This window comes from Bison bison, unplaced genomic scaffold (genome assembly GCF_000754665.1).
Source record: "Bison bison bison isolate TAMUID 2011002044 unplaced genomic scaffold, Bison_UMD1.0 scf7180017864341, whole genome shotgun sequence".
Classification (NCBI taxonomy): Eukaryota; Metazoa; Chordata; class Mammalia; order Artiodactyla; family Bovidae; genus Bison; species Bison bison.
In genome coordinates this window covers 1,680,875-1,681,327 of record NW_011494913.1, presented here as the reverse complement: position 1 = coordinate 1,681,327, position 453 = coordinate 1,680,875, and positions in this window count along the sequence as shown.

The window sequence follows — 453 nt, the reverse complement described above, 5'->3', positions numbered from 1 at the left end:
ATTTTTGGGGGCTCCAAAATCACTGCAGATGGTGACTGCAGCCATGAAATTAAAAGATGCTTGCTCCTTGAAAGAAAAGTTATGACCAACCTAGATAGCATATTCAAAAAGCAGAGACATTACTTTGCCAACAAAGGTCTGTCTAGTCAAAGCTATGGTTTTTCCAGTAGTCATGTATGGATGTGAGAGTTGGACTGTAAAGAAAGCTGAGCACCAAAGAATTGATGCTTTTGAACTATTGGAAAAGACTCTTGAGAGTCCCTTGGACAGCAAGGAGATCCAACCAGTCAATCCTAAAGGAAATCAGTCCTGAGTATTCATTGGAAGGACTGATACTGAAGTATTGGACTGAAAGTCCAATACTTTGGCCACCTGATGGGAAGAACTGACTCATTTGAAAAGACCTTGATGCTGGGAAAGATTGAAGGCGGGAGGAGAAGGGGACGACAGAGG